Source organism: Manis javanica, chromosome 6 (assembly GCF_040802235.1).
Source record: "Manis javanica isolate MJ-LG chromosome 6, MJ_LKY, whole genome shotgun sequence".
Classification (NCBI taxonomy): Eukaryota; Metazoa; Chordata; class Mammalia; order Pholidota; family Manidae; genus Manis; species Manis javanica.
The window spans coordinates 148,117,763-148,142,639 of NC_133161.1; the positions used below are offsets into that span (position 1 = coordinate 148,117,763).

The following is a 24,877-nucleotide window of genomic DNA, read 5'->3' on the forward strand; positions in this document are numbered from 1 at the left end:
GCTCAGGATCACCTCCCGGCATCCTTTTTTACGTGCTTTTTAACGAGCACTAGGATGGCAGTGGAAGGAGTCTCCTCAGGTCCTTACGTGAGCATTCTAGTTGCCATTCCCAGCAGCCCTCAGTGACAGCAAGTAAATAAAAGTGGCGCCCAGGAGCTGGGGGTCTCGGCTCAGGGAGGGGCGCTCAGCCCCGAGGTTTGGTTCTTCCACGAGAAAACTGTGCAGGCAGCTATTTGTAGAGAGCCCAGGACACAGCAGGTGTCCTATCTCCCCAGGGAGGTACCTCCGCGTTCCTGCCCCCATCCGGTCAGCTCGCTGGAGAACAAGGCCTGGCCTGGGAGGGGAGGCATAGTTATGCTACAGTTTCCTTCCGCACCCTGGGCCTGGGCACAGGGTCAGTGGGGAGGCAGCGGCTGCCAAGTGATGGTGAGCGTCCCAGAGCTTTTTGCTGCCAGGACCCCAGGTGGGTCAGGGTAGGTCCTGGGCTCCAGCACCCAGCCTCCACTGTCCTCCCCATCCCGCCTCGAGGGGCAGCCAGATGCCCCCACCTGCCTGTCTGCCATTTGTTCCTTGCCCAGATTTCCATGGTAATGCTGGGAACTGGCCATCCATGCTCCCGGCCCTAAACTCTTTTCTAGCGAAGGGCCTGCTTACCCCTGCAGCCTAAAATCAGGAATTCAAACGTGTCCTGCACCTGAGCACATTGCGAGCCTCCGCGGGCCAGGGCAGGGCCATCCAGCCTGAATCCCCGACGTCACCTTGTTCTAACGGGCCCTGCTCACGGCCTCCACCCTTCATGCTCTCCATTAGTCCTCACGTGGCAGTTTATCAGACCACAGCATTCCCCTGCTCAAGGCCCTGCAACAGCCTGTCCCCTCCCTCAGAATAGAAGCCAGGGTCCTCTCCATAGCCTGCAAGGAAGGCCCTGATCAGAATCAGAGGGCTCCTGGGGGTCCCTTTAGCCCAGCCTCCCACCGCCTCCCACTCCCCCTTGCATCCTTCCTGGCCCCGGGACAGGCAGGGTTCCTCCACCTCAGAGCTGCCCTTCCCCTTACTCTCTCTACCGACAGCACGCCGCCTCCAGATCTCAGAACGGCTCTCACTCCCCTCAGCCTCTGTGCCAATGCGACCACCCCACGGGGGTGTTCCCAGCCCCTACCTCTGAAACAGCGCCCCCTCCACCTGCCTTCAGGGCCTCTGTGCATGGTCGACTTCACCACGTGACGATGTGCCAGGGTGCCCGTGGAGGGTGGCTTTTGCCTTATTCATGACTGTGTCCCCAAAGCCGTGTACAGTCCTGGCCCAGAGCAGATATGGAATAAATACTTGTTGAATGAACAGATAAAGGAATCATTACTTCATAAACAGTGGCTGAGGCTGTTACATGCAAGGCTCTAAGATCGGCGGACAGTGATTTTTCCCCGTTCCCTGGGGGCTCACACTCTTCTGAGCAAAGATAAGGAAACCAGTCAATCTATCGCTACAGTATAGATGACTTATATTTACATATATTTATATAGTATTATCTTGCATTATATATATTTGTAATACATAAATGTAAGTTATAGATACATGAAACTTTTACAGAGTGTAATAAATGCTATAAATGAAGTATGCACGAAGTAACATGGAAATGCAAGTGAGGTGACAATTTTTCTCCAAGATCCAAGGAACTGTTAGACAAAGGAGCAGGACTTGAGCTTGAACTGAGCTGCTCACCCATGAGTTGAAGGTCTCGGAATCATCCTCCGGACCAGCTGGTTGCTTCTAAGGCCTTAACGCTAGCTGACCTTAGTGGATACAGTGGCCCAGCATCCTGAGCAATGCCCGCATCTCACAAGGTTGGCTGAAAAATATCAGGGTCCGATCCTGGCCCCCAGAGGCTTGCCCCTGTAAGGCTGAACCCCAAAGTAGGGGGCCATGGCTCCTAGGAGCCCCCCAGGGCAAAGAGTGACCCTCTAGTTGCCAAGCCTGGGAGACTGACCATGAGGCCCCTTGCAGTGGCTGGTGCTGACTGAGAGGGCCTGGCGCCATCATGCAAAGAACTGTCCCAGCTATGCCACCCCGGACGCAGGCAGCAGGTGTTCTGGACTCCAGAGAAGCCTGTCCTGACTGTGAGTGGCTGCCGGAGGCTTCTCTAGGCTGCCACAGTCCCTCCAGAGTTGGTAGGAGCCCTCTGCTATTTGTCCCGCAGGTACATCGGTATTCAGGGAAGAAGCCCCTACCTGTTAGCACCACAACAGCTCCCCAGGAAGCAGTAATCCTGCTGAGAACGGGGAGCCCATCAGAGCTGCCACTGCCCAGTGGCACATGTAACCCCACCAGCAAAATATCTACTACTGACATGCTGGATTATCTCCCACCAGGCCTTTCTCCTAAGGTGTAAATGTGTAAGTAGACATCAACATATGGACCATTGTGTCCCTTAAAAAGTCTAGCCAAGATTGTCTCCGCTGCCCATCCCATGGCCCAGGGAAGTATGTCCTAAAATTCTTAGACAGGCTTACAGTTTCATGGTTAATCTGCCTCTAAGCTACCATCATCTTTGAATTTATCTCTCAGCCCCACACAGGTTATTTCACACCATGACAGTGAGGAACTCTATCCCTTTTCCCAATTACATTGCTCCCCCGACACACACTCAGACAGAAAAACTATTCACACTCAGTATTTTTGCATGTAGAAAAATGCTCCAGGGAGGAATGTTTAGGGAGACAGGTGGTCGTCTTTGTACCAGTACAGACAACTTCACCATGCTGTTCATCTGAATTTTCCCCATTTCTCTTCTGTTCGGCCCTAATTTTCCAATGCTATGTTTACTTTAATGTAGACTGGTTCAGCAATAACTTTTGTTTACTGACCTCCTTTTACCAATGCCCTTTGGCCTGCATTTCACTTCAATCTGCTATCAAAGAATTTTTCCTAGCAAAATATCTCCCTCCTATATCCATTTCCCAGAATGCTCTGTAGTGCAGTTCGGATGTGACTTGGGGTCACCCAGTCAGGTTTCTTGAAACTTGAGCTCTCCAGTGAGTTAGGCAGGGTAATGAGGAGAGGGCGGTGAACCATCTGCTTTCCCAGTGCGATCCAGTTGACCCTGGAGTCAGCCACTGGGACAATAGTTTCCGGACGGCTGAGTGCAGCAGAAGGTTTAAGGCCAACAATTCATGTGGCTCCTGACCCTTGGATTACTGATTTCCACAGCTGAGACAGCAACCTCCTGTTTCCCCAGCAGATGTAGGGGTTCTCTTAGGGGGTCAGTCCTGTAGTGGGACTTACTTGTAGAGCCTGACCCTGGAGCCTGCTCCTCCCATCATTCAACAATTTTGTAGGCAATATTGAGTCTCTATAGTCAATCCTTTTCTGCTAAAAATACCTGCAGTGTTTTATATTATCTGCAGCTAAACCCTGACTAAGCCAAGTGTTATTGTGCCCATTTCACAGATAAGAAGACTGAGGCAGAGAAGAGAAAGGTTACATAGTAAGTGTGGAACTGTGTTTTGAACTCAGGAAGTTTGCCTGGGTCCAGTACCTATTCATTACCATGCTGTTCATTCATGCTTTCATCCACAATTATTTATTGGAGACCTTTTATGTGCTGTGCAATATGTTATTCTCTGGGGATGTTATAATAAGAAACAAAGTGGAAACTTCTTAGTTCTAGCTCTCCTGACTTGTAATAGGAAGTAAGATAGTTATAAGTACATCAAACAGTGATATATTTTGCTACAGGCTTGCATTGGAAAGAGGCATGTAGCTTTTAAAAGCAGATAGCCTGTATCAAAAGCAAGTTGTGAAAGAACTGGTTGCTAAAGGGATTCAATTCAAATTCTGGTTTACACATAATTTAGTCAAAATACTGATAAGAATGAAAGAAGGAAGCTGGGGGGAAGGGAGGAAAGAGTGGGTGAGTAACAGGCCAGCATCCTTTCATTCCAGGAGGCCCTCCAAGCTCCCCACGGGCCCCCCACCACCCGAGACCAGCGGCATTAAGGGGCTCGAGGACTCCTTGCTGCCATCTGGGATTCTGCCCTATGGGTAGAGAATAAGGTGAGTTACAAGTAGGGGACTTGGAAGGAGAGAGCTTCCCCCTGGAAATTTCTTCCTGGTGCTGAGACAGAAGAACTTGGGGCTTAGGGCGCGAGTGATGTCTGATCCCTGCCAACCGAGAGAGAAAACTCTTGAGAAGCAAAACACTCTCCCCGCAGAGGTTTAATTCGCTGCGGGCAGAAGACTCCAGAGACGTTACTGTCTGGTGAAACCCCAGAAGCCCGCCAACCATAAACAAGCCCCGGAAGGAATTCTGATTCCAAGTTTTAAGACTGAGAGTGACTTGAAAGAAATGTATGCAAGGCTGGGGACAAAACCAGGGCCAAGGTGATCAATGATAATGAATAATTAGTTAGATACTCCAAATTTCCTGGGGGATTAGGTTTTCTTTTCTTTAACGACTTGGATTTTTGGACTATCTACATCTCTTTTGGACATTTAGTTATTTACCTAAAGAATCATCTTTTATAAAGCACGAAACTAAGTCTATGGGTGCCCCAGATGCCCAGGCCGCATGTTCATTCCCAAGATCAGTTGAAGGCGTAGGGTCCTAATTGTGGCCAGCGCCCAGGAAGAAGTGAAATTTGTGAGCGCTGGGCTTGTGGATCTAAACATAAAAGTGACAGCAACATCATAGAGTTTGTAGAAAACTAAGAAAAAAATTACTCTAAGAAGAAATCTTGGGGCAGACGTGGACGTGGAAGATGCCCAAGGTAAGCATATGTGCCAGGTGGATGGCTTCATTTGTTGCGAGGGAACAGGGATCTGTGATCCTTTGCTGTCAATTCATCATGGACGTTTGTCATTTTCAGACACTTGCTGTGCATCACTGAGGAATTTCTCCTTTAATCACTCAACTCAACTCAAAATGTGGAGACGTGACGAGGGCCTACTACCCATCAATAAAATGTGGCTCTGCTTCCTACTATGTGCTACGTTCTGAGGGATACAAAAGATACACCAGTCAAATAACTGATGTTGGAAAACTGAAATAAATGAAAGACTGAAAGACTAACAAGGTAAACCATTCCTTTCCGTCCTCTTCCTGGGGAAGAATTACTCTTTTTTGTCCCACTGAAGTCAGACTCTGTCTTGTGACTTCGACCAAGAAATGTAAGAGCACGTGGTGTGTGTCGCCTGCAGCAGAAGGTTTAAGAGCCAGCTCTGGCTTCACCATCATCTGCTTCCCCTTTGCTGCGGCGACTCGTGGTGTTCTGACGACAGCTCCTGTTGGTCAGCCTGGCCTCACAGTGGAACAAGATTCCTACCTGTGGAGACATGCAGCACGAGTGAGAAATGACCCCTTGTTTCTGTAGGAAGCCATGTTCTGAGGTTCCTTGTTACCAGAGCGTAACTTGGCCTAATCTCACATATATAAGACAGACATGTCTATAAAACTAACTTTTCCTGAGTGTACTCTATCCTGAGCATATGCTCAGGGCTTTATATGCATTATCTGACTGAATGCTCATAAAAATACCATTAAGTACATGTTATATTACTTTTATTGTTATATTCAGTGTGTTGAATGGAGTCCCAGGGCTAAGTTCAGGCCGTGCTGTTATGCAGTGTTGGAGCTGAAGAATCTTGTTTGCTTGGCCCCAGAGCCATGAACTTACACGTTGTGCCATACTATCATATGTAGTAGACTGAATATAATCACAGGTCAATAAGGAATTTGGGGGATAGATTTTAAGTGATCTCGGTAGTTCAGAAAGTGAGAGATCAGTTTACACTGGAATTTTCTGGAAAGAGCTTCATGGAAGAATTGAAGTTGAAAAATGTGTAGGTTGTAGATAGGAGGAAAGAAGCTCCAATATTCTTTGACCCTTCGGGAATGCAGAGGAAGAGGGGAGAGACCTCATCTGTCTAGGTGAAATAAGGCAATGCAGTGGACACGCCAAACCCAGAAACTGGCTTAGCCTACCTTTAAGAACATCCCAGTCAGAGAAGTACAATAAGGCATTGACCCAAATTGCTATCATAACTCAGACAGGCTCCTCAGGGGACAAGCTGGGATTCCCTATGAAGTGTGTTAAGATGCATCAAACCAAGACTGAGCAGAAACCTCTCCACCAGTGCAGGACAGGAGTGTGGAAGAACCAGTCGCTGTGCAGAAAGCAGCCCAGGGACTCGGATGCAATCCCTCCTTGCACACTGCACTCTCTGTCCCAAATCCCGAAGGTGCTGGTGTAGAAGTATCCAAGGAAACCCCTGTGGAAGACGGCAGGAGACATTATTCTCTCATTGCCCATTACAGTCGTGCCACACCAGACCAAAAGGGCTAAGGGCACCCGCGGCTGTTTGTCTATCTCCCGCTTCCATGGTACTGGCTCAGGCCTGGGGCTGAGAGACCAAGATTTGGGGGCACCTCAGTGATGGAGGCATGTAGAGAAGTGTTTCCAGGTCCCTTGCACCATCACCTGGAGCTTCTGGTTTAGGAAGCCTGGAATCGCATCCACTCTGTAAACTCAGAGCGCTCATGAGATCCTACTGTTGACGGTCACTGAACCTCATCATAAAAAATACGTTAACAATAACAACACCAAAGGAAACATTTTTCTGGAAGCTCACTGCAGCGACACTAACTGACAAGTGCTTGGAAAGAGATATGTAATGATTTAAGAATTTGGTGATTTTAAAAAATAAGATAAAATCTAAAACTAAAAAAGAATTCAGTAATGGGCCAAAAGGGAATGGTTGGGGGCCCCGGGGGTGGGGGGTTGTCCATGAGCCTCTGAAATCAGGTGCAAATACTGTGTTGACTCACTTGTATCTTTCCTGAAGAAAATCTCCATTTTCATCAGATTTTCAAAGAGACTGTAACTCAAAGTGTTTAAGATTCTCTAAGTCAGAGTCAATGCCACTTTTCACTTGGACTTTAAAGGAATTTTAGTAACCAGAAATCACAGTGTTGGTGGTAAGGACATCGTGAGGAAAGACACAGGGTCGGATGAGCAAAGCTACCGTCTGCGACCATAGTTCGGGCAGAGTTTGAGATACTCAGAGGACAGTTATGGGAAATGACGCCGGGAAAGCTGGTAAGGACGGGATCATGGGGAGGCTTGAATAGCAATTATTTATAATATAATAAGAAACCACTGAAGGTTTAGAGGCAGAAAAATGATACCTGGGATCTGTGCTACAGAAAGATAAAACCCGTAGGCATCCCTTTGCCAGTTCCTTTTTCACATTTATCCAAAGTCTACTTGACTCTCAACTAGTCTTTTCCAAGTCTTTATTTGAATATCTTAATGAAATACTTTACCTCTTATCTACCTCCTTCACTTCTTCTAAATCAGAGTTTCCTGTGTTTTTACTTGCGAAGTTGCTTGTTCACTGATGAAGAAACTACTAGAAAACTAGGTCTTCAAAAAATTCTGATATAATCCAGGCTAGTGTGTTCCTACTAGAACTACTGGGAATGTCGTTCATGTGTCTAGGGACATACTGCAAGGCTACGCATAGGCAGGCATGTGTTCAACAGGGAGTGACAGACATGTTCAGAGACTTTAAATTCTGTGATGGAGTGACTGAAAAAGTAAGGGTAGCTCAGGCTAGGGTAAAAAATAATAACCCATTCAGGAGGTGGGCATGGTCAGTGAGTTTGAAATCACTGTTACTCAGTGGGGGAGCCTAGAAAGAGCAGAGAATGTTAGTGTGTTCAGGCTCCGGGGGCAAAACCAGGGCCGGCGAATGGAAAGACAGACAGATTATAACTCTGAGGAAAGACCTCCTAATAGTAGAAATGTCAGAAGATAAAACTAACAGTTGTAAAAAGAAGTGAATTTCCCATCCCTGGAGGTGTTGAAGCAAGGACCAGATGCCTACTTGATAAGAATACTGTAGAGAAAATTCGTGTGTTGAAGAGGAGGAAGGAGAGGGTGGGGAACGCCGGAGGAGGTGACCTTTATGACCTTCCAAGCCTGGGATTCTATGAATACCTTGTTTTAGGTTCAATGGAAAACTGGCAACATACATGCATAGAGCCACTGGCGTCAGCAGCGGTTTCTGCCGCAGGCCCCGAGCCTTTGTGGAATGGTCAGACTTCGGGGGCTGAGCGAGCTGGCCGATTTCGGGGAGAGGGCCCACCGAGCGGGAAGAACAGCAGATGGTGATTCGAGGAGACGCGCCTTCGGAGGCGGCCGCCAAGCATAACGAAGCCACGCTTTGATTTGGGTTGGAAGGTGAGCAGAAGGTGATGTTCCGGGCAGTTTGCAATAAGGAAACGTGACGGCATCAGGAGGACGGGATAAGGGCCTCTGAGTCAGCAACGCTGCTCTGGCCAGGAAGGGGTGCCAGGCTTTGCCTGGAGTCACTGCCCCCTCAGGCTCGTTAACAGGACGGAAAGGCCAGGATGACGCTGGCTCTGAGGTCACAGGCAGACAGTCCACACCCCTGTGAGGAGACCTGTTTTTGCCCAGAAAGAGGTAGAAGCGGAGACGGGTGAGCCTGCGTGTTTGCTTCCTGGGCTGCCCGGCAAAGAACCTCAGGTTGTGCAGTTAAAATGACAGAAGCTGGTTATCCCGTGGTCCCGGGGTAGAAGCCTGAAGTCAAGGAGCCGGTGGCACCGTGCCCCCTCCAGGGCTCAGGGTAGACCCCTCGCTGCCCCGCCCAGCTCCCCGACCTGCAGCGGCACTGCTCCCTTCTCTGCCCCCGTCTCCCCTTGGCAGCCTCCCCTCAGTGCGTCTGTCTCTTCAATAGCCTTCATAGAGGGACACGTCATTGGGTCAGGCCACCCTGATCCAGTATGACCTCATCTTAACACATCACATCTGCAAAAAATCTGATTTCCCAAAAAGATCACATTCTGAGTTTCTGGGGAGACGTGAACATTGGGTACCCAATACAGTTGGGAACCCAAGATTTTGTTCCATGGTGCTTGAAAATGGAAAGAAATGGACACTAATCTGGCCTGCATGTTAGTCTTATTTAAAAAGTTTGGACTTAGATTTTGCTCTTCAGCAGCCATGACAGTGGACACTTGCTGAATCTCCCATTGTGCCTCCTATTGTACCAAGTCCTTCACGCGGCTTATCCCACTCGCTCCTCACCGGATGGCATGGGGTGCTAGCCCCACCTTATGGGAGAGGTACTGAGACTTAGGGCAGGTGACATGCTGAAAGTCACACCAGTAGAAAACGCCAGAGCGAGGCCTCAAGCCAAGGTCTGCATGACTGAAAGACGGATAGCGATACGAAAGCGATTACTGACTTATACATATTTATATTGTTATCTTCCTGAAGTCATGTTTATATTAACATCATAATTGGGTAGAATATATATGCATTAATCGCAAGATTCTCAGTTATCTCCACTTGGAAAGGAACTTAACTCTGGTCAATTGGAGGCCGAGAGCCTGGCAGGGGCGGAGGTGGTCCTGCAGGAGGGCGTCTCCGGTGGGGCAGAAGGGGAGTATTTTAAGCATCTGCATATACCCGCAGCCCATGTAAGATGTCCTCCCATCCAGTCGGAAGGGAAATTGCCATTGACGAGGAGGCGATTCCTCACGCGTGGTTAGTTTTACAATCACTAATGCTCTTTATGGCTATTAAGACAGTAGTTTTCACCCAGGGTGACTTTGCCTCCCAGGGGACACTGGGCAATGTCTGGAGACACTGGCTGTCACAGCTGGGGACACAGTGCTCTTGCATGTAGTAGACAGAAGCCCGGATGCTGCAAAACGTGGTGCCCTGCCCAGGAGAGCCCCCCCCAACTGAGAATGGCCTGACCCTGAACATGAACAATGCCGGCACTGAGAAACGCTGCTCAGTGGCTGGTGGTAAAAGAGGGTGCTCCTGAGGGGGTCTCATTCCTGAGGTATAGGGTCTCACTGCTTCCCTCCCAGCCTTTGGCACATAACAGAATTTTCCACGATTTGCAAACTAGTGACTCTGCGCTCAGTAGTGGTGACAGTTGATAACGATGGTCAAGATGCACTGGGCTCTTACTATGTGCCAGGCACTGTCCTAGATGCTTTTCATGTATTGACTCAGTCCATCCTCACTGCGACCCTTTAATCAAGTGCTGATAATGTTCTTTTTGTACGAATGAGGGAAGAAGGCATGGAGGTGGAGACGCTCGCAGAGCCAGAATGCTGCTGCTCTAACCCTCATCCCACCCCTCCCCTCTCCCTCCTCCGGTATCTGGGTGTGTATCTTACCGAGCAACACCACAGATGGGAGGAGGACCCCATTTAACAGATGGGGAATTAGAAGCAGTAAGGACAGGGAAACTGGCACACTGCCCATCAGCATTCCCCAAACACCCACCCACAGACCCTTAGCCCATGTTTCTTCCAGTTCATATGCCACACATGAATTTTTTTCCCTCCCAAGAAGTCTTATCTGAGAGTGAGGTGTGCCCTGCAGAGCTGGCTGGCTGGGCAGACAGATGGCCAGGCAGCCGAATCTTGAGCTACCAGGAGGGTTCCAGGAACGGCATGCTTGGTGAGATAAGCTTCATTCCTGAGACTGCAACCAGTATCAACAATCCCAAGTTCTCCTGCGGAGCTGGGAGCCTGCAGAGCTGGACAGAGCCGGAGGCCAAGGAGAGAAGCAAGACCCACATTTCACCTGACCCCAGCGCCCTGGTACGTTTCAGGACTGTTCCCCACACGGCATGGCAGCGAGTCACCTTTTAATGTGTTTGTATTTTATTTCTCCTTGTAGACCAACCTCAGCACTATTGACGATTAGGGCCAGATAATTCTGTGTCCAGGGGCTTTCCTTTGTATTTCAGGGAGCTCCTCAGTATCCCTCAGCTCTACTCACTAACTCCAGTAACTTCCACCCCAAGCTGTGACAATCAAAAATGTCTCTAGACATTGTCAAATGACTCCTGGAGGGGCAAAATTGCCCCTAGTTAGAAAACCTGCTCCGGACTGGGGTCTTGGAGCTCCTACAGGGACAAAGGGCAGGGCTTTTCCACCTGACTGGTGAATGCAGGTGGCCAGCATACATGTCCACGGATTGAAAGACTGCCCGTCTCCATCAGCAGGAATAAGTCAAATTCAGGAGAGAGCAGTGCAGGAGAAATGAGGGGGGGAGAGAGGGCGGGAAGGGGGGAAGAAGGGGAAGGGGGGGAGGAAGAAAGGGAAGGAGGTGCTCTCAGGAGCCAGCGAAGCCCCACCTGGCCCGCCCTGCGCTGCTGGCTCAGCGATGGGCATGCAGCGAACCCTCAAACGGAGCAGGAGCCTCAGGTGACCTCCCCTCTGCTGGAACCAGAAAACCCACACGGATTTTGCATTCATGGTGCTTTGAGGGGACCAGGGTTATCTCCGTGTGTGAGTGTGTGTGTGTGGATGAGTGTGTGCGGATGAAAGTGTAATCACCCATCGCTGATTAATCTTCAGACTGAGTCAAGCATTCATCGCAAATCCTTGAAACAAACAAGTCTATTTATATTTTAATTATTTTTTTGGATTTCAGGTTGATTTGTCTTTCTTCTGCATATTTATGAAGCTGTTGATCTTATGGTAACCGTATCCTTACCTCCTGTGGAACAAGAGGAAAGCAGAACAAGGGAAACACAAGAAACACAGAGGAACTGGCTGTCCCCCTTCTTCCCCAGGATGCACGACGTTCCCTCAGTCTAGAGGACAGTCAGGATGACACAGAGAACAGAGACTGTGTTTAAAAATTAAGGTGTCATCAATTAATTTGCACCCCCTGCCCTGTCTGTCATTCTTATTTAAGGTGACCTCAGCGCTTCTGCTGGCGTCTGATTTCAGTCCTGGCTCATTTTGCCTCCTGCATCTTTATTACGTGTGTTTTCCAAGAGATCCAAGTTTATTTTTAAATAATACACTTTCTTCTGTACATTGTCATGAATGAATTTGGGTTTCTGGAGGAATCGTGCAGTTTCCCTTACTTGACAGTCTATTGCCTTTGGACGTGACAAAATGCAAAGGTGAGGTCAAGGGCAGCAGTTCACCAGACTGGCAAGCAGACCTCCGGCCACACCTCCAGCGATGGCCCATGAACATGGAAGCGGCGGCTCACACCAGATCCAGTGTCGGGGCTACACTACACACCGCCCGGCTAATGTTTTGGCTTCTGTGGTAAGTTATTTGTCAGCAAATATTCACTCCCTCCAACAGACCTCCGTGGAGGGGTACAGACCCCACCCACTGATGGGGCTGGGCTGTTTGACTTGCGTTGGCCCAATGGTGAGAAGAGTATGATTTCTGCTCCTTGCCGTGCCCAGTGGGTGTTAGCCGATGCGGGTGGAGCAGAGGCTTGGGCTCACGTGCACCTGTCTCAGTGAAAAGAACCTGCCTTGGGAAGCCACTGGTGCAAAGTGGAGGATGCCCCCTCTTTGAATCAGGCACACCGGAGCCGAGCCTGGCGGAGCCTGTTCCAGATGGGCTGAGCTGCAGCTGACCCCAGGGGTATAAGCACAGAATCAATGCTTGTGATTTTATGCCACTGGGTTTTGGAATGCGTGTTACATAGTTTCAAAGTTTGATTTCCTTAACAATCAAATGAACAATCATCTCCATTTCACAAGTGGAAAGACTGGGGCTTAATTAAACTGAGTGATTTGATTAAGATGGACAATCAGTAAATGGAAGATCTTGGAGCTGAATCTTCTCCGTGGAAACCTCATCCTGGCATCGTGCTGCCTTGTTTGTTATACATGCAAATTAAACCAGGTGATGACACCCGGTTAGGGGACAGAGGGGTCTTCAGGTCCCATGCCTCGATTGCAGCCACCCTGTGGACACAGGGTGGACACACTGCGTCTCCTTCTCTTAGAATCTGTTCCCAGACTGAGAAGGTAGACGTTCAGCAGCTCGCCCCCCTCCATCCCTCTCTCCTGCTGCTGTCACCTGCCCTCTCAGAGGCACTTGTTTTGACTGAAGGGTCTCGGAACATCATGCAGGTGGGAAGTTCTCTCTGAAAAAGCCAGTCCCCCTCAGCACGTCTTAAGATCAAATCAAGCAGGAGGCCTGCTCTGAAGAGATGATGACAAAGGTCGGCAAACTTTTTCCGTAAGGACCACAGGGTCGGCGTTCGGGCTTTGGGAGCCATAGAATCTGTGGCAGCCACTCACGCCTGCGCGTGTAGCGTGAAAGCAGCTACCTAAAGGCAGCATGTGAATGTCTGGGCACTTTTCGTGCAAAACCAGGTGGTAGGCGGGCCCGAGCCCCGCGGCTGTAGCTTGCCTGCCCCAACTTCCACTCTCTTCTTTCTTTCTCTATTGCTTTCAGTCTTCTTTCCTTCGCCTCTTTCTCTTTATTATCTATTTCTCCTTTCCTGTCTCCATCTTCCTTCCCTCCTTCCCTCCTTTCACCCAATCAGCAGGCATCTATGGAGCCCTGCCGGTGTGCCGGGCGCTGGCACACAGGTCAGGAGTCTCAGCCTCTGCCCCTGCGCTGGGCGGGCTCGCCCCACCCCTGCAAGCTGGAGGCCGTGCTCCCGGCAGGGTCCGGGGAGCCAGGAGGGAGGGGGCGGGGGGCGGGGAGGCAGCCTGCAGGGCAGGGAGGGCTGCAGCGTGTCACCCCAGGCACGAGGCCCAAGGGTACAGTCTCCATTTCAGCGCTCCTTTCATCTGGAGTAAGGCTCTTTAATTTGTAAACATTAATAACCATTATTATTATTAAAAAGGAAAGAAAGAGAGTAGCCCTGTAACTAATTACTTTAAGTGTTCTCAACAAGGCGCAGTTCAACTCCTTTATAAAATCTCCTGCTGTGAAGACCAGATTGTCATTATGATCAGATCCTTCCTTAGACCTATTAATTTTACCCAGAATAACAGCAGAACAGATGCAAGAAGAAGGCTAGTCTGATTAACATAATTCTTTTCAAAGACCATTTCCTCCCTAAGGGCCACCGTACTGAGCCTTCTATCTTGTCTCAGATCTAATTACATTCAGGAGAATTCAGACACTGACGGGCGATCTCAGCAGATGTCACTTCTCAGATTTGAAGCACACTTCAGGATATGAAACCTTATCAGAAAATCAATTGAAATTAACAATTCCCTCTCTCTGTCTCTCTCCTCCCTCTGGGTCGCTCCCTCTCCATGTCTTGCCTCCCTCTTTCCCTTTTCTTTGGCCAGATTAAAGTTGTTTCCAAGCACTAACCTTTCTCCAGAGGAGGCACAGCATTTCCAGGAATTCAATAAACCTGAAACTCAAGCCTATGCTTACCTTTTGAAGTGTTTCTCTACTTGCCCTGTCTCGGCATAATGAGTGTGTGTATGTGTGTGTGTGTGTGTGTGTGTGTGTGTGTGTGGTGACCAGCAGTTCTTGAGGGTCTCTATAGGGTATAAAAATAAGGCAAAAACAGGAGAAACGGGCTTTCTGCAGCACACTGAAAAGATACACACCGCCAGCTACCTCTTAAGTATCTGATCTCTGATTGAAACCAGAACCGATTTGGATCCCAGTGTCTGATCTTTGATGGGCAAGAGCCGTGGCTGTACAATGGAGTCTCTTGCTGCTTTTAATGAAGTATTTGCCTTTCTGCCTGCCGCTTCCCCTTGAACTCTGGGAGCTTTGGACAGAAGCTCTTGGGGGAGCCGCAGATGAGGGGGGGCTGGGATCTCGGCGCCTGGTGCCTGTCTCTATCTAGGTCAAGACAGGCAACCCTGGCGTTCCAGCAGCGACGGAAACTCCTCTCCTCACTCAGCCACACCCCTGGACGACTGCCTTCTGCTCAGGGATCTCGGAATGTGCAACACAAGCCTGAAAAGCCAGCCACGCCTTTTCTGCTGCCGTGCTTGCGCCCCACTGTGCCTGGCGTTGGTCTGCCTCTCAGAAGTTGCCAGGGTGTGGGGAAATAACGTCCTAGACAGGAGTGTTTGAGGACAGGACTGCAGGCAGAAACCACAGACAGGCCATCTATTTTGCATATCCTGGGAAAACAAGAAGAAGCAGGTGGGGAGTGCGAACAGGCCGCTCTGCGTCATGCGCTTGCCTTTTGCGGTTTGCAGATGCTGCTCGGTGCCTGGCTGGCACGGAGCGCACGCCGGTCTCCACTCCCCAAAGCCTCATGGCAGCAGCTGCTCTTGCCTGGCTGGGCCTGGCTCTGCGTCTCCGTGGTGGCGCCCTCCAGGGCAGCCAGCTGGGTGATCTCCCCAGACAGCCCCTGGCACCGGCGCTGGCCCTCCAGGAAGCTGCCAAAACAAGAGCTTTGGAGGGGGACGGGCGTGAGGCACCCCCTTACAGGGACCCTCGGAAACATCCTGGTATTCACGCTGTTGGGTGGAGCCGGAGAGGAAAGCACCTTGGTGGGAGGTGGGCGGGAGAGGATCGTGTAGACCAGGGCCTCTTTGTCCCGCCCCGGTTTGCACTGTTCGTGTTGCCTACTGTTCTGGAAGAACCTGACTCCGAAATACCTGTCCGTGCTACACGGCCGTCCCATGGTACAGCCTGGAGGTGGCGCCCGCACGTACAGAACTGATGAGCGAGGGGGCCGACTGGCTCCTAAGAGATTGCTCTGCCACAGGCTTTACACTCGGGATTGCTGAGAAGGCTCAGACTTACGCAGTAGTCAAGACAATAAAACAGGAGGGAAACAACCCTATTGTCTTCCAGGGTTCGTCAAGTGTAATGTCATCATTACCCGTCTGCACTCTGGGGAGAGAGAAGAAGCTCATTATGGCAGGAGACACACTATGGTACGCTGGGTCCTTAGCAGTGGCCGGTTTCTCATGCCATCTGCCATCACAAAGCCTGTAGGCAAATAGGTGTATTAAGGTCAGTGCCACTTGAGCGTGGACCTACGAGGCACCCCCACACCACTCAGCTTTCTGACTGTTGCCTTTGGGAGAATGAGGCCCACATGGGGCTCCAAGGGAAGGGACGGCAGTGAGCCCCAGAAGCCCAGCCCCCACCGTGCCTTCTCAGGAGGAGAAAAGCTCTGTCCAGTACAGGTGGTCTGAATGGGAAACATGATGGTCGGTGATGCCCTATGGCCGGTCTGATTCAGGGTTCAATGAGAAAAATACCTGCTGAGTGTCATCTATGTGTAAACACTTTGATTTACTCAGCATTTATTATGTGCACAGCAGTATGATAGCAACTTGGAAGAAGTGATAATAAATAAATCACACATGGATCTCTGACTCTAAAATATTTTATAACAGACATACACACACACACTCACACAATACAGAGAAGTGCAGAGGGGAATGTTAAAATGGAGGTAAACAGTTTCAAGTTTCAGAAGGAATTAGAGATTTTGTGATAAACAGGGTCTGGTATTATTTTTAAATAACATTTTTCCTTAAAAACAAATTCAATACCTGCTTAGAGGGAGAATGTGAAAAAAAGAAAAGAAAAATCCCTCCTAATCCTACTACCCAGAAATAGTCATTATTAATGATGATACTCGGATGTCTCATAAAGCTCAAGCATTATGAGCTTATAACAGGACTCTTAATCACACACACAAACACACACACACACACACACACACACACAGAACCCCTGAACCCTACTTGCATGGCCTCTTCTGTCCTACCCAGCAACCCCTCAATGGCACCACCATCTACAGCATTGTTTCAGGTGGAAACTTGAGAGTCATCTTGGGTGTCTCCATCTACTCCTTCCCCATCATCCTCTTATCCCCAATTTCTTTCTATTCTAACTTACAAAATATACTCCAACCTATCCATATAAGTTATATACAACTTAACTGCGCGCTTCACTGCGGCAGCCCAGCTCCACACCTCCTCACCTAGGTCGCTCAGCAGCCCTTCACACGGCCTACCGACGTCCACCGTCCTCTGCTAGGCCAGGCTCCGCATTTGGAGCTTTCTTTAATGTGAATTGGATCAAATTGTTCTGCATGATAGCTTCAGCGGTTTCCAACTACACTTAGATTTCTGTTTCTGACAATCAGGTGCTTAGACAGCCCTTTTGAAAATAACCATGATGAATACTTTTTTAAAACATTCCTAAAAGCATCAAAAGATTGACCCTATGGTAAGATATTACTGCATTAAAATCAATGTGAAATTAGGAACCCAGAGAGTCAAGGAGGACATTTTTCCCCAATGTCATTTTCTGAACTGGATAAACTGACTGTAGTCTCATGGATCAAAAAGAGTCGAACCCCAACCCTTCCTAAAGTGGGACACGTAACACAGTACCTCCCGCCATAAAGTGGGGACGCCAAGGCTCTGCGCTTTCAGCTGCAGTCACGCTATTCCAGGGACTTCAAGGAAGATTTCCTAGCCTTGAGAAGACTGGAGGAGAGAGAAGACCACTCCTTGGAAGCAGTAAACACAAAGTGACCTAGTAAATTTGTGGGGTGAATTCACATGGACTGACAGGCACATAAAAAGCTGTGAATTTGGTTTGCTGTGGCTACACTCTGGGAGAAAACATGGGCAAAACTAAGACAAAACAAAACAAAAACATTAATTTTCTTTGTAGGAAATAATCCTAGGCTTCAAAAAAATCCCAGAAATAATTTTCCAATGGTAATTAATAGCACACAGTAGAAAATACCAATACACGAAGAAAAAGAACATTGTGTAGAAGAATCAGCATAAAAAAAGACCAGAAATTCAGACCCATAATGATGTTAGATTAAATTAACTGAGACATTTTACAATTTACTATGTTTGTGTATTTTGAGAAAAAATAATAAACTTAAAAATATCTTCATGGAACAGAAAACAATTTTTTTAGAAAGCCTAGAATATTTGAAACAGAAGAAAATAGAACATCTAGAAATGAAAAATTCAGTAAAAGAGACTCAATTGATGATTTAACAACAGACACTCTAATAAAAAAATTTGTGGATTAGAAGATAAGTCAGATATTACTCAGAAAGGAGCACACAAAGAATAGAAATGAAAATATGGAAGAGATTAAGAAGATAGGATGAGATCTGTGTCATTCACAGATCTGAGATTTGTGGGGTTCAAGTTCCAGATGGAGAGGAGAAGCAAAATGAAGCAAAGACAATGTTTGAAGAGACAATGGCTGAGAATTTCCCACAACTACTTCAGGACACATTTAAGAGTTGTACAAATTCAAACAACGAAAAGAAATCTACACTTACATCCGTCACAGTGAATGTCATGACGCCAAAGACGGTGGGGAAGACCCTAAAAGCAGTAGGAGGGAAAAGTAGAAGGTAAGTTCAAAGGAGAGGCAGTTATTGGCGGCTAAACTCTCAAAAACATTGCACTTCGTAATAAAAACTTAGTTCATTACTGTAGCTCCCAGGCCGTCTGATGCGCGGCACTCTCCTTTCCTGCCGTCAGTGTGCTGATCTCTCCCCACCCCTTGCTCTGACTCACTGGACGTCTCCCATTTGACCACATCACACTTTTCCCCGCCTCCGCACGCTCTGCCCCATCTGCCTAGAACGTTCACCTTCCTCTTTCACGTGACCGGCTCCTCATCATGTTGCACGTCTGTCTAAATGTCACTTCTCCAATGACACTTCTTCTTCCCTGATCAGCCAGGCTAGAGCGCTTCTTACTAACCTTCCCCACTTCATTTTGTTTCCTTCTTCATTTTGCATGTTCTTACTAGACTCTGCACCGTGACTACCGGAGCCAGACCCATTTTGTTCAATTCTCTGTACCCAGCATCCTGAAGAACTTCTCCATTACAGTAAGAGTTCAGTAAATAATTGAGAAAAGAATATTTTAGTGTGGATAATTCTGGTCTTCACAGAGGTACATTTGCTTATATGGCTCTGTATCATTGTTGCTTTTTAATTGTTACAAATATAGCAACATTCTATTTTCTGGTCTACTTTTTAAATTTAGCAATGTAACAATTCTATTTTCCATGCTCAGAAAAATTCTTCTGTAACCTGATTTCTGATAACTGCATGATCGTTTATCATAGAAATATCATAATTTATTTAACTAACCCACCATTGTTGGATATTTAGATTGTTTATCTAAATCATGATGTGAATAAAGCATCTTTTACTATTTCCTTAGCAATAGCTTGTGGGTTAAAAGGGGGCAAAAGAGAAAGTATGAGAAGTCTTTCTCATATTTCTGTATTCTAGTCACCCTGTTTCTCTACTCAGAGATAAACACTGTTACCTGTAAAAATGGCAATTTTGTCAAATTTTCCTTTCCCCTCTCACAAGCTGTATCACACTAAACCCAATTTACTGAATCTTGGGTTTTTTTTCACTCAACAGTATACCTTGGGTATTGCTTTATATCTGTTCATAAAGATCTATCACATTCTTTTCAATTATTATGTAATATACTGTATATCATGTCATAATTATTTAATTGGTGTCCTATTATTGGGCATGTGTAAAATAAATTGCTAGATGTAGAATTGCATATTTAATTTAATTTTTATTGATCTTGTTAGATAGCTCTGTTTAGAAGTTGTAGTAAAATAAAACGTGCCTACCAACAACATACAAAAGTGTGTGTTTTCTTACACTCTCAACACCAATGCATAATAAGCCTTTCATGATGCATGAAAAATGGCATCGTACAGCATTATTTTGCATTTCTCTTAGAAGGAATGAGGTTGATAACTTTTCAGTCATCAAAGAGCCATTTGTGTTTGCTTTTCTATGAATTTCTGTTTATTTCATTGTCTATTTTCTAATGGATTGTTGTTTTCTCTTTATTGATTTGTACAGGCCTTTAGATAGGCCCTCAGTGTCTTAACCACAACACTCTGAAAACAAAACAAGTCTTCATAAATGTAATGCCAAAGCTCATGTGGAAGTAAAACTTGACGTGGACTAATGAGAAGCTTTGTCAGCCTCACGTACTGTGAATATTCACTTGTTTGCTACAGAAATAGCGGTGTATTTGATTATAGGATGCTTCCCCACACTGCAGTGGTAGTGGTTCATAATAGTCTGTACTCACAGTATTAGCCTCTCAAAAAAATTAAGAACTCCATGGCTTCAGATAAGGAACTGTGGGAAGTATTGAGGAAAAAACAATTTTTTTCAGATGAATGCTTTCCCCTCCATAAGATCTTTGGAACCAAGGAATTCAGGAAAGGGGCACAGTAAAATTTTCGCTGCATTAAGTGCCTAACCCAGATTTTGCACCATGAGGTCAGCCTGCCCAGGCTATGGCCGTGTTTCTACGTGGAAGCCGTTTCGGAACACACGATGGGATCAAAGCAGCCCATTGAAAGTTGTTTGTTTACAGATCCGAACTACGTGAGTCTGCTTGCAGAAAAGTCGGTCCTTGCCGTCACAAATATGGGCTGAATCTCACACAGTAGTATTTTTTCCTGTCTATCACCTTACAATTAAATATTTATGGAAACAAGTTTTGAGACAACTTAGGAGAAAGGTCTTCCTCACTCTGAGATGATAAATGATGCTCCCATGTTTTCTCATAGTACCTCCAGGGATTCCTTTTTCACATTGCATATTTGGTCCACCGGGAATTTATTTCGGCACAAGCCATGAGGTAGAGCTCCTAGTATTTCACCAGACAGCTATGCTGTTTCCCAGCAAGGTCCATTGATAATCCATCTGTACTCCATTAATTTGAAATGTAATCCTCACGTGACATTCAATTTTTACGTGTATTTGATCCATCTCTGGGTTCTCCTGTCCGTTCCTATACTAAGTTGGTGGAGCACAGAGGCTGGGCTATGGCTTCATGCTGCTACCTGCTGTATGGAAAGGGTTGATCAGTCCACATGCCCAGCCTCAGTGTAGGAGCCCTTCCACTCCATGCCTTGAAACCCTCATGGCATCACATTTTAAACCCTTCTCATTCTGGAAGATAAAGAGTGTAGTTCAATGGTTTTTATTTGCATTTTTATTACTATCAAGGCTGAAGTGGGCCTTTTGCATTTATTGAACACTTACAGATCTTCTTTCATAAATGAGCTGTTTGTGACTTTGCCCTTATTTCTAAGGGGACGTTCAAGGTTTTCTTGATGCTGAGAAACTCTCTGTCAGAGATGCAGTTGACGCCAAGAACTGAGGTCAGAGGAGTAGGCTGGGTGGAGGAAGCCATCCTACAACATATCTTCAACAGTGTGTCCAAAAGCCGAGTCTTAGCGATGGGGAGTGGAGAGGAGACAGATGGTAACGTGCTGCCGTGGACTGACTGTCTGTGTCCCCGTGACACTCATATGGGTGAGCCCAGTCCCCAGTGCGATGATATGCAAGGTAGGGCCTTTGGGAGCTACCCACAACCTGAGAGGGAGACCCCATAAGTGGGATGGGTGCCCTTAAAGGGAGAGACACGAGAGTGCTTTCCCCCCTCTCTGATTGCTGCCCTGTGAGGACACGGTGAGAGGGCGTCCTCCTCCGACCAGGGCGAGGGCCCCACCAGCACCTGGTGCACAGGAGCCCTGAGCTCAGACTTCCTGGCCTCCAGAACTGCCATAAATAAGTTTCTGCTGTTTAAGCCACACAGTCTATGGTATTCGGTATAATAGCCCCAAATGATTGAGATAATGCTAAACATTTGCTAACCACATCTATGGTTTTTTCACATTTCCAGTTTGAAGCTTTTCAGGTTTCTGTCCATGTCTCATCAGAACAACCTGACGCAGTAGCTACGGTCACTGCGTCCATTTCTCAGGAGGGGACCCAGCTTGGTGACTCAGTGACACATTCAAAGGCACATGGCAGAACATGACAGGGTCACACCTAAACTCCAGCTCTCTGACACCAGAAGGGGCTCTTGTGACGGCCGTATATACAGAATTCCAGGAGCTCCAGGTTGGTGGAAAAGTTAAATCGATTCATTCACAGAACCATGAGGTAGACAGAGCCCGTCTTCAGTTGGCGGGTTTCTTCCTATCACAAGATGGCAGGGGTCCTGGCCACCATGCTTTCCTGCCCTGTCACCCGCTGCCCCTCGGTGATCGGAGCTCCTCACCACAGCACTGCTGGGCCTGATCCCCACAGGTCGTGCCCAGGCCGTGGGCATGTCCCTGAACCCTTCCTTCTTTTTCTCATCAAAATGTACCTGGCCAGTGAACTAAAAGCCATAGTTTCTGCTAATTTGCTCATCCCAATTGGGCAGAGGTTTTAATGAATGCTGAAGAATTAATGTATTATTCACACACCAAGCAGGAAAGAGAAAAGGAAAAAGAAAACACAGAGCGAAGTGTACCAGGTGACAAATGTGACTTCCTAGGCAGTGTGGGCTCTCCTTCCCTGGGATTCTCCCAAGGAGAAAGGAAGCGAGGGTCCAGGGCTCACCCGGAGGAAGACAACCCGGGGTCCCGGGGACCCGCTGCCAGGCACTGCATCCCCAGGCTGGCTCCGTGCAGACCTTGGTCTCCGAGGCTTGCAAACCCCCTCGCAGCACCAGGTCTTCCACTCAGGGGTCCAGCTGGGCAAGCAGAGTGGTGGTCGTGGGGACGGGGTGAGGGAGGCTGTCCCAAGAGAGCCGGGCCTTCCCAAGGACGCTCTCACAAGCATGTCAGAGAGCATTCCATTCCGCCAGCCTCTCAAACTTTCCCCTGATGGACCCAGAGCTCTGCAAAGGGTAAGAGAAGCCTTGACCCGTGAGTTCATGTCTGACTCTTCCAACCTTTCAAACTTGAAGGCAGCTCCTCTGGCAGAAGATCTACCTTATTTGCCTCCCTGAGGGCAGTTCCTGCAGCTTTGACATGAGAGACCAAGGAGAGGAGGGTGGACACAGAGCTTGGGAGGACCTTTGCCCCTTCCACCTTGCGTTGTTCAAACAGTTCTATTTCCATCGGACAAGGGGTGGGCAAATGGGAAGTGATCTATATATATTTTGCAATTAACAAGGATAATGAAATATCTTCAGAAGTGTTTGCTTGAGGCTCTAGGATTTCACTCCAGACTTTTTCCTTTGATGGTGAGCCCTGCTTGAGAGGGACGCCTGGTGCCGAGGCCTGACTCCCTCGCACAGTCACCCACTCTTGAAGCCATGCACTCTCAGGCGCCCTCCAGCCAGATGCCCTGTGGGGGTGTCTGGCTTTATCTGAGGGGATGAACTGCTTTCAGAATAGGCGACAAGGAAGGATTAATTATAGTCGATTGAATAGAAACATTATTAAGAATAACCCCTTGCATTTTTCTTATGACTGTGCCTTTTTTTCTAGAGGAATTATGACATTTCAAAGCTACCATGAGTTTAAAATAACCTCACCATGAGCCCTTTGAAATGGATAAGATGTGCCTTATCCTCCCCCCCTCATGGGCCAGGGCACGGAGGCCTGGGGAGGTCGCGGGGTGGTCCAGAATCCCACCAGGAGCCCAGGTCCCTCTCCGCCAGGCCGAGCTGTTTCTGGCTCTGCCTGCAAGACTCGGTCTGCCGATGAGAGTGGTTTCTTTTCCCAAACCCCGTTGCATTGGACAGATGCGTTAAAAGCCTCCCCGGGTAGACAAATTCTGGGGCCGACAGGTAGCTTTCCATTAATAAAGCAAAAATACAAATTAAGCAGTCCTCTCAGTGAGGCTAGAACGGGACTCGCCCCACTTCCCCCGCTGCCCAGGAATCCACAGACACATTTTTAAATAACAAAAGAAAATTGAGTGCCTGATGCAGTTAGCAGCGGCCCATGGGGGCTGGGGCGACCAGAAAAAGAGGCTATTATTTTGCACCTGTCCTGCCCAGTAGCTCATTGTGCAGCAGTATTTACTTAAAAAGCAGAGGAGGAAATCATTATTTGCTCTTAGTCCTGTGATTCCCGTGGCTACACTCTTCGGAGGAAGTGTTTTATTTTCTTTTTTCCCCTTCTCTCACGCCTGAGTTGCAAGAGGTAAATGGCAATGCCTGGCGCATACCACGCGGAAATCAACACAGAGGCCGCGGGGCTTAGCCGGTGCCCGCCTGGCTTCCTTTCATGGCCTGGCTTCCTTTCATGGCCGGCTGTGGTGGAAAGAACCACTCAAAGCCAGCCCAAAGGGAGGTTCCCCCCACCCCGCACTTCTCTCTCCCTCCCTCTCTTTTCCCCTCATATGATCTCTTTCTCTCTCCCCATTTACAAAAGCTGCATATACATTATATATGCACACTATATATGCATGCATATACATACATAGCTCATAACATGTACACTTGGTATGATACACGTTATATACCTGTATAGATGTGTTATACACATATTATCTAAACATATATATATGCATATATTAAATACACACACACACAGAAATACATTCCACTTCCCTCCTCCCACAAAGAAATGCTGGTGGAACACTGGAAAAATAAAAAATACACAACCTAGAGCCGCAAAAAGGAAAAGCAAAGGCCCCACTTTAATGTTAGAATTATCTTCTGGTTACTAATGTCTCCCCCTCTTAATGGCTGTGTTTCTCGGGCTGGAAATTGGCAGCAATCAGCTTTACAAGTGCTGGGGAAAGATTTACTTGGACAGATGAAAGAAAATCATTTCCTCCTGAATGCCGGCACCCACCTCGGATAATGTGGCGCTCCCCGGCTTGGCAGAGGGCAGCGTGTTTGAAGGAGCTTGTTTTCTTGGAAAATATAGTCATTGCGCAGGGAAGATAAACATATGACCAGGCTGGTAAAAATGCTATTGTTAGAGGTAATAAGGTGTTAAGGGCAGTGCTTTCCGAGTAGAGAGCATTTCCTAGAGCTTTGAGACCAGGGTAGACAGAGGGATAAATGGCCCTGGGGGAGAGGGGGGCCCAGCAGCTCGGGCTGACCTCTCTTTAGCAGTCTGTGCTTGCAGGAGGGGCTGGCAGACTGTCATGTCCCGCCCCTCATCTCCCGTGCCCAGGGGGACAGAGCCGCTTGCCCAGGTCCTGAAGTGGTTCCCCAGGCACTGGAGCTGGCGATCCCCAGCTGCACGTAGCTCCCGTCCCATTAATTGCAGGAAGGCCAGTGTTCTTCACACTACACGGCAGGATGCAATTTCCTGCGTTTCAGAGGAGGGAGAAGGCCA

The 24,877-nt window shown here is 47.9% G+C and overlaps 1 long non-coding RNA gene across 1 annotated transcript; it reads right to left on the bottom strand.

Moving 5' to 3' along the window:
- Positions 1 to 1,584: 1,584 nt before the first annotated feature.
- On the bottom strand, positions 1,585 to 24,551 carry LOC140850244 (uncharacterized). The gene is made up of 3 exons (XR_012132928.1): positions 24,386 to 24,551; positions 18,075 to 18,120; positions 1,585 to 5,318 (listed from the first exon to the last, which is right to left on the bottom strand). It is a non-coding gene; the product is annotated as an uncharacterized lncRNA (long non-coding RNA).
- Positions 24,552 to 24,877: the final 326 nt, after the last annotated feature.